Source organism: Diceros bicornis (assembly GCF_020826845.1).
Source record: "Diceros bicornis minor isolate mBicDic1 chromosome 13 unlocalized genomic scaffold, mDicBic1.mat.cur SUPER_13_unloc_1, whole genome shotgun sequence".
Lineage (NCBI taxonomy): Eukaryota > Metazoa > Chordata > Mammalia > Perissodactyla > Rhinocerotidae > Diceros > Diceros bicornis.
The window spans coordinates 18552105-18565390 of NW_026690866.1; the positions used below are offsets into that span (position 1 = coordinate 18552105).

Here is a 13286-nt window from a genome sequence, read left to right on the forward strand (position 1 = left end):
CACACAGTTCGATGAACTCAGGAATGAAATTAATGAGGAAAAGGAATACTTCATAAAAGAGACTGAAACTATTTTAAAAAAGACAAGCAGAAATTCTGGATATGAAGAACATAATTAATGAGATAAAAAAGAATTTAGAATCCTTAAAAAACAGAGCTGATATTATGGATGAAAGAATTAGTGATTTAGTGGATAGAAATATAGAAATGCTTCCAGTGGATGAGGAGAGAAGACTCAGATTTTTAAAAAATGAAGGAATTCTTGGAGAAATATATGACTCAATTATAAAAGCAACTTAAAAATTATAGGTATCCCAGAGGGAGAAAAGAGGGAGAAAGGAGCAGAGAGCTTGTTCAAAGAAACAATAACTGAGAATTTCCTAAACCTGGGGAAGAACCGGACTTACAGATACATGAAGCCAACAGAACGCCTAATTACATCAATGCTAAAAGACCTTCTCCAAAGCGTATAATAGTAAAGTTGGCAAAAGCCAATGACAAAGAAAAAATATAAAGGGAAACAAGACAGAAGAAAATAACCTACAAAGGAACACCTATCAGGCTTTCAGCATATTTCTTGGCAATAACTTTACAGGCAAGGAAAGAATAGAATGATATATTAAAAATACTGAAAGACTAAAACTTTCAGCCAAGAATACTCTAACCAGTGAAATGATCCTTATGATACAATGGAGAAATAAAAGTTTTCCCAAATAAACAAAGGCTGAGGGAGTTCATCGCCACTAGATCTCCCATACAAGAAATGATCAAGAACACCCTCATACCCGAAACAAAAAGAAGGCAAATGTCTACAAAGCTTTGAGCAAAGAGATAAATAGAAAGACAAAATCAGAAAGCTACAGCTCTGTTTCACAACAGGGTAGCAAATACTTAATTATAACATAAAGAAGAAGGGAAGGAAAGCATCAAAAGTAACTATAAACACTTCAGATTATTCACAAACGCACATCACAAAATTGAATAAATAGTGACAACAATCACTCAGAAGGAGAAGAGGAAAGGAATGGAACCTGCTTAGGCTAATGGAGATAAGAGGCTCTCAGAAGATGGACTATGTCATCTATGAGATCATCGTACAAACCTCACAGTAACCAGCAAACAAAAAATCAGAGCAGAGCCATCGATCATTAAAAAAGAGAACACCTCCACAGAAAACCCCCAAAATGAAATGGTAGTCAGAAACACAAAGGAAGAGAAACAATGGAAATATAGATTAGGTAGGATTAAGCCCTCATGTATCTGTAATCACTCTAAATGTAAATCGATTGAATTCTCCAATCAACAGACACAGAGTGGTGGGGAAGATTAGAAAACAAGACCCAACAATACGCTGCCTCCAGGAAACACATCTCAGCACAAAAACAAACAGGCTCAGAATGAATGGATGGGAGACAATACCGCAAGCAAATGGCAAATAAAAGAAAGTAGGTGTTTCCATACTTATATCAGCCAGAGCAGACTTCAAGATAAAAAAGACTATGAGAGACAAAGAAGGGCAGTATATAATGACAAAGCGGACTTTCCACCAAGAGGACGTAACACTTATAAAGATATATGCACCTGACACAGCAGCACAAAAGAATATAAATCAACTATCAATAGACCTAAAGGGAGAAATTAACAGCAACACAATAATAGCAGGGGAGCTGAACAACCCATTTACATTCATGGATAGATCATGCAGAGAAAGGCAACAAGTAAATAGTAGAATTAAATGAAACATATGAACAGATGAACTTAATCAATATATATAGAGCATACCCTCCCAAAAAAGCGGAATACACATTCTTCTTAAGTGCACATGGAACCTTCTCAAAGATATACCATATGTTGTGAAACAAGGCAAGCCTGAATAAATTTAAGATTGAAATCTTATCAAGCTTCTTTTCTGACCACAATTCTATGACACTAGAAATCAACTACAAGACAAAAGATGGGGAAGTTACAAATATGTGGAGACTAAAGAACACAAGACTGAAGAACCATCGGATCAATGAACAAATGAAAGGAGAAATCAAAAAATACCTGAAGACAAATGAAAATGAAAAGACAACAAAACAACTCTTATGGGATGCAGCAAAAGCAGTTCTAAGAAGGAAATTCATAGCAATACAAGCGCATCTCAACAAACAAGAAAAATACCAAATAAGTAACCTTAAACTACACCTAATAGAACCAGAAAATGAAGAACAAAGGAAGCTCAAAGTCAGCAGAATGAGGGAAATAATAAAAATTACAGCAGAAATAAATGAAATAGAGACTAAAAAAACAGTAGAAAGGATCAATGAAACAAAGAGCTGGTTCTTTGTGAAGATTGAAACAAAACTGACAGACCCTTAGCCAGACTCACTAAGAAAAAAAGAGAGAAGGCTCAAAGACACAAAATTAGAAATGAAAGAAGACAAACTACAACAGACACCACAGAAATCCAAAGGACAATAAGAAAATACACTGAACAACTTACATGCCACCAAATTGGATAACCTAAAAGAAATAGATAAATTATTAGATTCATGCATCCTCCCAAAACTGATTCAAGAAGAAATAGAGAAAATGAACAGACCAATCACAAGTAAAGAGATCGAAATGGTCATCAAAAACCTTCCCAAAAAACAAAAGTCCAGGACCAGATGTCTTCTCTGGAGAATTCTACCAAATATTCAAGCAAGATTCAATCCCTATGCTTCTCAAACTATTCCAAACAGTTGAAGAAGATGAAACACTTCCTAATTCATTCTATGAGGCCAACATCACCCTGAGACCAAAAGCAGCCTAGGACAGCACAAAGAATGTGTATTACAGGCCAATATCGCTGATGAACACAGATGCAAAAATCCTCAACTAAATATCACCAAATGGAACACAGCAATATATTAAAAGGATCATATACCATGATGAATTGGAATTTATACCAGGGATGCAGGGATGGTTCAACATCCGCAAATCAATCAATGTGATACACCACATTAACAAAATGAGGAATAAAAATCACATGATCCTCTCCACAGATGCAGAGAAAGGATTTGACAAGATCCAACATCCATTTATGATAAAAACTCTCAATAAAATGGGTATGGAAGGAAAGTACCCCAACACAATAAAGGCCATGTATCACAAACCCACAGCCAACATCATACTTAATGGCGAAAAACTTAAAACCATTCCTCTGAGAACAGGAAGAAGACAAAGGTGCCCACTCTTGTCACTCCCATTCAACATAATACTGGAGGTTTTGGCCAGAGCAATTAGGCTGGAAAAAGAAATAAAAGGAATCCAAATTGGAAAGGAAGTAATGAAACTCTTGCTGTTTGCAGATGACATGATGGTAAATATAGAAAAGCCTAAACAATCCAACAGAAAATTATTAGAAATAATCAACAACTACAGCAAAGTTACAGCGTACAAAATCAACTTACAAAAAGCAGTTGATTTTCTATACTCTAATAATGAACTAACAGAAACAGAATTCAAGAATACAATCCCATTTACAATTGCAACAAAAAGGAAAAAGTGTCTAGGGATAAATTTAACAAAAGAGTTTAAAGAACTATACAATGAAAACAATAAGACATTATTGAAAGAAATCAACGATGACCTGAAGTAATGGGAAGATATTCCATGCACATGGATTGGAAGAATAAACACAGTTAAAATGTCCATATTACCTAAAGTAATCTACAGATTCAATGCAATCCCAATCAGAATCCCAATGACATTCTTCATAGAAACAGAACACAGAATCCTAAAATATATATGGAATAACAAAAGACCTCAAGTAGCCAAAGAAATCCTGAGAAGAAAGAACAAAGCTGGAGGCATCACAATCCTAACTTGAAAATATATTACATAGCTATAGTAATCAAAATGGCATGGTACTGGCACAAAAGCAGACTCATAGATCAATGGAGCAGAACTGAAAGCCCAGAAACAAAACCACACATCTGTGGTCAGTTAATCTCTGACAAAGGAGCCAAGATCATACAATGGAGAAAAGAAAGTCTCTTCAATAAATGTTGTTGGGAAAACTAGACACCCACATGCAAATGAATGAAAGTAGATCATTATCTTCCACCATACACAAAAATTAACTCGAAATTGATAAAAGACTTGAATCTAACACTTGAAACCATAAAACTCCTAGAAGAAAATATACGCAGTACAGTCTTTGACATGGGTCTTAGCTGCACCCTTCCCAATACCATGTCTACTCAGGCAAGGAAAAGAAAAGAAAAAATATACAAATGGGACTACATGAGACTAAAAGTCTTCTGCAAGGCAAAGGAAACGATGAACAAAACGAAAAGACAGGGCCAGCCCCATGGCTTAGTGGTTAAGTGCGCGAGCACCGCTACTGGCGTCCCAGGTTCGGATCCCAGACGCGCACAGATGCACCGCTTGTCAGGCCAAGATGAGGCCGCATCCCACATACAGCAACTAGAAGGATGTGCAAGTATGACATACAACTATCAACTGGGACTTTGGGGAGAAAAAAGGGAGGAGGATTAGAAACTGATGTTAGCTCAGAGACGGTCTTCCTCAGAAAAAAAGAGGAGGATTAGCACGGATGTTAGCACAGGGCTGATCTTCCTCAAAAAAAAAAAAACGAAAAAACAACCCACGAACTAAGAGAAAATATTTGCAAATCATATATCTGACAAGGGGTTAATCTCCGAAATATATAAACAACTCATACACCCAACAACAATAAAAACGATAATCCAATCTAAAAATGGGCCGAGGACATGAACAGACATTTTTCCAAAGAAGATATACAGAAGCCCAACAGGCACATGAAAAGATGTATAAGATCACAAATTATTAGGGATATTCAAATCAAAACTACAATGAGAGATCACCTTACACCTGTCAGAATAGCTATAACACCCAAGACAAAAAATAACAAATGTTGGAGAGGATAAGGAGAAAAGAGCACCCTCACACACTGCTGGTGGGAATGCAAACTGGTACAGCCACCAAGGAAAACAATAAGGAGATTTCTCAAAAAAGGTGCAAATAGAAATACCATACCTTCCAGCTATCCCACTACTGGGTATTTATTCAAAGAAATTGAAATCAACAATTCAAAGAGATTTACTCATCCCTGAGTTCACTGCGGCATTATTCACAATAGCCAAGACATGGAAGCACCCGAAGTGCCCTGCTACAGATGAATGGATAAAGAAGATGTGGTATGTATTATATACAATGGAAGACTACTCAGCCAGAAAAAAAAGACAAGATTATCCTGTTTGCAACAACTTGGATGGACCTTGAGGGTATGATGTTAAATGAAATAAGCCAGACAAAGAAATATGAATGATTTCACTCATTTGTAGAAGATAAACATACACAGGGATAAAGAGAACAGATTAGTGCTTACCAGAGGGGAAGGGGGCTGGGGGTTGAGTGAAAGAGTTAAAGGGGTACATGTGCATGATATGGATAAAAGTCAGACTACTGGTAGTAAGCACGATGCAGTCTATACAGAAATTCACAAATAATGATGAACACCCAAAATTACACAATGTAAAACCCTTTATCATTTCAATAAATTAATTAAAAAAGAAAAAAATAATTCATTCCTTTTTATGATTGAATAGTATTCCACTGTGGGGATATACCACACTTTGTGTATCTGTTCACCAGTAGATGGACATTTGGGTTGTTTTCCGTTTTCGTCTGCTATAAATAGGTTGTTATCAACATGTGTGTATAAGTCTGTGTAAAGACATATGTGTTTATTTCCCTTAGATGGATTCCTAGGAGAGGAATGGCTGGGTAGACGTATGTAATTATTAAATACGCATCCAAGCTATTTTTCACCAGCACTTGATGAGAGTTTCAGTGACTTGACATCTTCAACAACACTTGCTATAGTCAGTTTTTTTAATTTTAGCAATTCTCAAGTGTGCTGGAATCTCATGATGATCGTCACTTACATTTCCCCAATGACTCATGTTGTGAAGGAGAAGGCAAGCCACGCGCAGACTGGGAGAAAACATCTGCAAAACATATCCCTAGAAAAGGACGTATATTTATAATATATAAAGAGCTCTTACAACGCAATAAGAAGAAGACAAGCAACACGTCATGGCTTACCAGGAGACAGCAGATCAGGCCTGTGATGAGCACCAGGAGTCCCGCCAAGCAGATGAGGATGAGGGCCCAGAAGGGGAGGTCTGGGGAGACAAGTGGTGGGGTGAGCCACGTCCTGTCATCGTCCCAGGGCTCCTGGTGACACCACTGTGCCTCAACCCTCCTTGAAAAGGTTTGGTCAACATTCTTCGTCATCCAAGACACTGTGTGCATGGTTCTCTTCGATGAGACACAGCATCAAGATACTCGTCCCCTACCATGAGCTGGGGCTTCCTGCATCTTTACCAGGCTTCTCAGTCAAGGTGTCATCTCTATTGGGAGAATATTCTGGAAGTGAATGAAATGGAGAATGCATGTGAGTGTGTTTCACTCTTTTTAATAAAACTTTTTAGACACAGAAAAATAAAGGGAACAGTCTCATAAACATCCATCATATAGATTTAAAAATGTGTATTTCATCCAATTAAAAAAATATTTCATCAATGTATAAATTATTAACACTTGCCACCCTTGATTCATCCCATGTTTTCAATGAAATATTAAAGTCAAGTAGACATCATGATGTTTCACCCCATTTTAGTTTCCATCTCTAAAAAGTGAGGACACTTTGCTACAAAATCCAAGACCATTATCACAGAACAAAAGTGTAATAAATTAAACCAAATTCATACCTCTGGGCACAGAGGACTGAATTTTGGCTGGACTTTCTTAGGACGGTCGGGGGGAGAATGGGTCATCACAGTTGGCAAGCCTATGGGATCTCTCTAAATTTGTAAAATCCCACTCAAAAGTGTTCTTCCATGCCTGGAAACACATCATTCCCTTCTACTTGATCTATTTGCTTAATATTCATTTTCTAGGATTAACCTACAATGTAATATCCTGCAGGAAGTCTTCTCTGAATACCGCCTCCAAGTATGAGTTTGTTCACATCAAATAATTGAGAAGTTTCAATTCTCTATTCTTGTTATTGCCAGCTACAACATAAACTCCAAGAGGGGAGGACACACAGCAGACAGTGGGCATGGGGGGAGGGGTGCAGGTCCCCCTACTTGTACCACTATCCAGACAAACTCTTAGAGGTGTGCTGCCTGATATGGAGCAGCAACAAGTCTCTTTTTGAATTAAAATTAATTTTAGTTAAATAAAATAAAAAATCTAGTACCTCAGTAACATTAATTATCAGTAACAATAAAGACCAGTCACAATACCATCCTTCGAGTACTCAACAGCCACATGTGGCTATGAACTGGAGAGCACAGATATAGAACATTTCCACCACTGCAGAAAGTTTTAGTGCATTGGTGCTCATCTAGAGCGGGACTTGGCAAACTATAGCCTGTGGATCAGAAACCACATGACACCCAACCCTGTAAGTCTGCTTCACACACTGTTGGAGGCCCTCACTGACCATCTGGCCCAGTGGCTTTCAGTGCAGAGATAAGGAAACAGAAGTCCAGAGAGGGGAGGTGACTAGCTTGAGGTCACAGAGCTGTCTAGGAGAAGGTGACGGCCTCCTATATGACACTGGTGTCCTTTTCTCTCTCTCTATGGTGGGTAAAGACTGGGGGACTATGCCACCTCCTGCCAGCCTGAGAAAGTTCAATGCTCTCTCAGCCCCAGGCATCCAGAGTCCCCAGAAAGGCCTCACTTCCTTTCCCAATGACCAGGGACCCTTACCATCCCCAAGGACACTCTTCCTGTCTGGGGTCAAGTTCTGCAGTTGGGTACATTCTGGGTCAGCCACAGGAATTCCTCCTAGATGACAACTGTGTCCAGTCTCTGTGCCAAGGCGGCAAGGTACACAGGGAGTCCACTCCAATGTGGTTACTGTGGGGGACAGACCTGGAAGGGCACATGGGATGAACAAGTGTGTCTAGAATTCTACCCTGATTCTAGATTCCTTGCTTCTGTGTCCTGTCCAAGATAACTTTCTGCAATAATGTAAACATTTGTCTGCACTACTAAATACACTCATTATTAGCCCCATGTTCTTATCAAGCACTTAAAATGTGGCTAGTGTGTGTGAGTGAGGAACTGAATTGCGCACGTAATTTCATTTTAAGTAATTAATTTATAAATAAATAACCACAGGGAGAACATTTTTGAAACATTTGAGAAAGGACTTCTACAAATGCATAAAAACAATGAGAACAATGGTAAAAATGGTCAAAATCAACTTTTCAGAAGTCTAGAAATTAATCAACTGCTTGTAGGAATCTGAGTAGGGTTTAGTGAAGAAACATGGTCGAATCTTGATAACAGGAGAAAACTTTGCGGCATTATAACTTGCACTATTCCCATCCTGCTCACACAATATCCTCCATAACTTTGAAAACCATCAGTCTCAGAACCATGGTAGCTGAGACAACCAGCAGCCAAGCAGCCATAATGGGTTTGGAGCTCTGAAAAGACCCATCCCCATCCAACTCTCACTAGCTGACCTTCCTGGCAGTTTCCCGAAAAAGCCCCATGTTCAGGGCTTGACGTTACTTGACTCAGAGCTTGCCCAGGGAGAAAAGTCTGTCCCCAGAGCACTTGCTAAAAATATTCAGGGCTAATTGTTTTCTATTATGGTTGACTGAGGGAGTGATATCAGCTGAGGCAGGCAAGAGGTGAGCCAAAAACTTAGAAGAAAAATTGGGGGAATGAGATGTCCACAGGGGCCTTTGAAAAGCTCAGTGTATTTGCGGGCATCTAGAAGGCCACAAGGGCTCAGGGCTGTGGCACGCCCAGGAAAGACTTGAGAACATCTTAATCTCTCACCTCTAGTTGAAGGGTTGGCTTAATACCTGAAAACTTGACTATGTAATACACCATATTAATAGAATAAGGGCCAATACCACGCAATCTCGACCACATATACAGAAAAGAATTTCACAAAATACAACGCCCTTCATGTCTAAAAAAGAAAACACTCAACAAATTAGGAATAGAAAAAAACTTTCTCAACCTATAAACAGCATCGATGAAAAACCCACGGCTAACACCATATTCAATGGTGAAAGACTGAAAATTTCCCCCTAAGACCAGAGACAAGACAATGATGTCTTCCCATATCTCGTATGTTAATCACAGGTACTAGAGTTTCTAATGATGGCAATTAGGCAAAAAAAAATGAATAAAAGAAAACCAGATTGGAAAGGAAGAGGTCAAACTATTTGTTTTGCAGTGGAGAAGATATTGTATACAGAAAAACCTAAAAAATACACTCCTCTCCACACACAATATGTGAATCGTATCCTAATAAGTGTATAAAAAATTTAAATTGCCCCATGTGGTTAGCGGCTCCACTATTGGAGAGCACATTTAGACTGCTGATATTTGTTGAAAGTCTCCAGAAGAGGAGGAGGAGCAGGATGCTGGAGGTTGGTGGCACCAAATATTAATGCTTTTCTCATCCCCCGAAAACCTATGGAAGGGGATGTTAGGATTAGCTGACAGGGATGTGGGGCAGAATGGGCACGATGTAAGTGACTTCCAGATCAATGATGTGTCATGGGAGCTCAGAGTCATCAGCCACCAGCTCAGCCAATGCTTCCAATCTCCTCAACCTACATCAAGTCGGTGACCAGGAAGGAGTGGAATATGTCTCAAAGCTGGCTGCCTCTGTAGAGCTTGGTGACCTAGAACAAACGCGAGGGAGAGTGGGTGAGATGGAGGTCTCCTGGGGACGCAGGGGACCACTGGATCCAGTGAAAGATCACAGACCTTGGGGCAAGGGAGACCTGACTTCAAATCCTGGCTCTGTCCCTAACTCACTGTGTGACCTTAGGCACAATACTCCCCTTTCTGAGCTTCAGTTTACCCATGTGAGAAATGGGCAAGGCAGCTAGGACATCACCTCTGGAAACTGAGATAACCCAGACATGCAGGGAAAGTGAAGGGTTGAAACAATCACATAACAGATGTATGTCAGATGGAGGAATGACGGTGCCCTCAGGGCAAGGAGAGACGGGAGAGGGAGACCACACCTGGTCCTGGGTGTCTCTCAGCAGGGTGGTGTACTCCAAGGATGTCGGCTCTGAGTTGCTGAGGTTCCAGCTGAAGATGCGGAAATGTAGCTGGTGCTCTCGCTTGATGGATAAACTCTGGGCTGCAGAGCCTGGAGCCACCGAGAGGAAGAGCAGACAGGTGTAGACACTCAGCTCCCAGCACAGAGGCAGGGTGGCCCACGGGGTCAGGGTGGTGGGTGCAGACAGCGTCCACACAGGTGGCTGCCCCATCCTTCTCAGGCCTGGGGAGAGAGGGATGTGGGGACTCTAGAGAGAGGTCCTGAAACCTCTGGGGGTGGGGGCCAGAACAGGAAGGAGGAAATGGGAGGACAGTGGGGACACAAAGAGGGGTGGTCACAAAAGTGGTCATTAGGGGCAAATGCTGAGGGGAGGGTCTCACCTGAGGGAGACCAGTCTGCAACTTGAGTAGAAGGGGCCCAGGCTGCTCTTCTTGAACAATAATCCAGCTGGGGAGGAAGGAGGAGGAGGAGGAGAAGGAGGGACAAGGGGAGGGGGAGGGGCTGGGTGAGATTTAACCCACCAGGAGCTGCTGGGACCAGGGTCTCACCAGGCTCTGCAAGACCCTCTCAGTGAAGTTGAACGTGGCCTAACCGTTGCTCATGTCTGATGAATACCGGAGGGTGGAGATGGTGACGTTGACTTTGAGGGTCTTCAGGTTGTGCCCCAAAGCTGCAAGACGAGAGGGAGAGTGATGGCCATCTCTGAAAGCTGGCCTGAGACCAGATCAGAGTCCTGCACTCATTATAATCTGTCATCTTCTGTCCCAGTGGCACCACCACCTACCCGTGTGGTCACGCAAGTCAGAACCAGCGTATCTGCTCAGCTCCTCCTCCCTCCCAGTAACACCCATTCACCTTGCACACTGGTCCTTACATATACTCCCTCTCTCCATCCCTGTCCTATCTCAGGTCTTAACTTCCTTCACCCGGACCAACACCCCAGCAGGCTCAGTGGATGCTCTGTCTAAAGGATGTTCTACATGGACTACTAGAAGAATCTTTCTGAAATGAATACCTCACTAGGGCCACCACTGCTCTAGTACAACCCATGGCTCCCTATGGCCTTCAGTGTTTAGTTCAACATTTTGACCTGGCACTCAAGGATTTACTCAATCTGGCTCCTGCTGACCTTTCAGTCTCATTTTATCCATCTAATGCAGGTTAAACATTATGCTTCATGCAACCCAAATTCGTTTCAATTCTCCCTATACGACACGTTGTTTCTGGTCGGAGCCTTTGCTCATGGAATCCTCTCTGCCAGGAAAACCCTTCATACTCTATTTGCCAGGGTCCCTCCTACTCATTCTTAAAGACTTCATTCTGGTGAAATTTTCTCTAGCAAGCTCCTCCCCTGCAAATTATGACAGGTGCCTCTCCCCGAAATTTCCCACATTGTATTAAAATGGTGTGTTAATTTCACAAGACTAGGGGCTCTCTGAGGGCTGGCCTTAGACTGAATCGTTGGTATAATCTTTGTGATCAGCATGATTACCCTAAAACCAGAAAATCACACCCTGGCTTCCCAGCCCCTGGATCACACCTGGCTCATGGGGAGTGGGGCCAGAGAGCTTCTCCTGGGAAGGAAAAGGGAGCCCCAGTTACCTGTGGTGGCTTCTGGTGGCACAGGTGATGATCAAGTATGCAGGGATGTGTTGGCCGGCTCGGGAGCTGTGGATAAGTCTGTCATCAGGGAGGGACAGAGTGGGAGGAGCCCCGAGGCTCACACGGGCTCCAGCACTGGCTGTCTCAGGACCACCATTCACAGGTGAAGCATAAATGAGAGTGAGGGGACCGGTGACTGTGTGAGTAGAGGGATGAGCAAGCCTGTGGATGAGAGGAGCCCGAGAGAGAGATAAGTGAACAAGAGTGACTGAACTCGGAGGAGAGACAGATAGGCAGAAAAATGGGCAGATAGATGGGATACCTGGAAAAGGAGACCCAAGGGCGGGGCTTTAGGAGAATTAAAGTGAAAACCACGTGGGGTCAGAATGTGGTGGAGAACATGTCTGTGTCTAAGGCTTTCTCACACTGGGCTGGGACTCTCCACTAGAACCCGGGAGGGAGAGAAGGGATGAATTAGGGCCCTTCCAGGTCCTTCCCTCACCAGGGACAGCAGGTGAAGGAGAACAAGTGCTCCCAAACCCCAAATGCAGACGGGACACAGGAGATTAAGGCAAGGAATACTCACTGGTGGTAGTCGACGCCACGTCTCCATAGGTGTAACCTGTGGAGAGAAGGCGAGAGGCGCTGACCAAGAGTTGGGGTGAACATAAAACATTAAGGGAGAGGAATGATGTAGGGACCTTTGTGGGAAAAACAGAGGGGAAAGCAGAGGGGACGAGTGGAGGGGTGTTCAGGGGGAAGGCAATGAGATGGAAGGTGGCTGGACCCAGTGATCACACGGTGATGAGAAGACTGAACCCAGACCAGGAGGATAGAGAGATGGATCATAGCTCACTTTAGAGCAATGGAGGGAACACAGAACTCAGACTGGGACAGACAGCGTGGCTGTAGCACAGCCCCTCACCACTGACGTAGAGGCTGTCCCAGTCCAGGGTGAAGGAGCCCAGGTGGGTGACGTGCTGAGTCTCATGGCTCAGCTCCCAGTAGAGTCACTCTATGTCCAGCCCGGGACCTGCGAGGGTCAGAATGGAAGGTGCAGATGATGTCCACGCCAGCGGCTACCCCACCCTTCTCAAACCTGGGGGAGGAAGATCATGGGGCTGTGCAATACTGAGCAGGGGTCATTCTGGGTGTAGAAAGCGAGAGAGGGGAAGGGAGGAAGGTGATGGAGATGCTGAAGGGGCTGCTCTGATGCCTGCAGGGGCTCTCCTAGGTGTCTCCCGTGTGAGACAACCCCCTCACAAGTAAGGCCTGACTTTTTTAGGATGTGGAGGGGGGGCCTGTGAGTGGCAAAGAGGGGTGAACACACAGAACTGGGTGAGGGGGCACCTGCAGGTCTGCACAGACAACAGCGAGAACAGTCAGTGCCCTGTATCATCTGACACATGCAGGCAAGAAAGTACCGTTATGTTCTCTCGGTTCTACACTCCATGGTCTTTTCTTCCTACTTCTTTCCTACTCCACAGCCATCACACAGGCCTAGGGAACAATCATCTTATTCCTAATCTTATTCCCAGCACCTCCTATCTTGC

At 42.8% G+C, this 13286-nt stretch overlaps 1 long non-coding RNA gene across 1 annotated transcript; it reads right to left on the reverse strand.

The window, feature by feature from the left end:
• Positions 1-11824: 11824 nt before the first annotated feature.
• On the reverse strand, positions 11825-12738 carry LOC131401748 (uncharacterized). The gene is made up of 3 exons (XR_009217926.1): positions 12659-12738; positions 12320-12355; positions 11825-11955 (listed from the first exon to the last, which is right to left on the reverse strand). It is a non-coding gene; the product is annotated as an uncharacterized LOC131401748 (long non-coding RNA).
• Positions 12739-13286: the final 548 nt, after the last annotated feature.